This window comes from Lactuca serriola, chromosome 4 (assembly GCF_051521515.1).
Source record: "Lactuca serriola cultivar US96UC23 chromosome 4, Lser_US96UC23_V15, whole genome shotgun sequence".
NCBI lineage: Eukaryota > Viridiplantae > Streptophyta > Magnoliopsida > Asterales > Asteraceae > Lactuca > Lactuca serriola.
This window is the reverse complement of record NC_136411.1, coordinates 392,908,572-392,909,452: the sequence shown is the minus strand read 5'-3', so window position 1 is coordinate 392,909,452 and position 881 is coordinate 392,908,572. Positions and strand designations below refer to the sequence as shown.

General features: G+C 42.3%; 1 non-coding gene across 1 annotated transcript; it reads left to right on the top strand.

Annotated features, from left to right (window-relative positions):
• Nucleotides 1-574: 574 nt before the first annotated feature.
• Nucleotides 575-677, top strand: LOC145049021 (small nucleolar RNA R71). The gene has a single exon (XR_013683142.1). It is a non-coding gene; the product is annotated as a small nucleolar RNA R71 (small nucleolar RNA).
• The last annotated feature ends 204 nt before the right edge of the window (nt 678-881 follow it).

The following is an 881-nucleotide window of genomic DNA, read 5'->3' as shown; positions in this document are numbered from 1 at the left end:
TTCTAGGCTTCAAGAACACTCAAAATCCTTCAATATTGGCTCACACACTCAAAGAGAGTACTAGGGTTTCGTGGGATAACTTCCGAGCAATGGGGGATACAAATGAGGTTGATAGAAGAGGAATAAGATGCTTAAATAGGGTACAAGTCCCGAAACTAGGGTTTTCCCAACCCAGACCAGACTCGCCGAGTCAGTCTCCTCGACTCGCCGAGTCGGTTACTTAAGCCGCGACACGGATCACGCTCCGACTCGTTGAGTTCCTCCTTCGACTCTACGAGTTAACCCCCTTGACTTAGGGTTTTCCTTCCTTTCTTGGTCTTTCTGATTATGGGTGTTACAAGTATCTAGCTTTGCAATCACCACTACTAAGTCTTCCGAAGCTACATTGCTAATCATGTTTCCTCTAGTCGTATCCTTTCGAGGGTTGTGGTATTCCCTTGAATGTTTGGCAAACTCTTCTATTAACGCCTTGATTGTAGCTAGATCCTTCTTCATCTTGGGTCCTTGAGAGTCAATGAGCTGCCTTGTGGTCACATTTATCTCATCAATGAATATTGAGACTTGTTGCAGATTTTGGTCGTGTTGTAGGCAATTTTGTAGCATTCCCTTGTATCTTTCCCATGCTTTATACAAAGATTCTCCATTTTTTGAAAGTTAGCAATATTCTTTGTGGGCTAAATTGTTGAATGAATTCTTCTCGAAGGTTGGCCCATGTCGTGATTGTTCCACGTGGAAGTGACTTAAGCCAATCTTTTGTTGCTCCTTTTAAAGGTACTGGAAGCATCCTTAGCAACATCGCGTTACGTGGAAGATTGGGAACATTGAACTAATTCACAATGTCTAATAGATCATCAATATTTTTGCAGTAATCCTCAGGATCA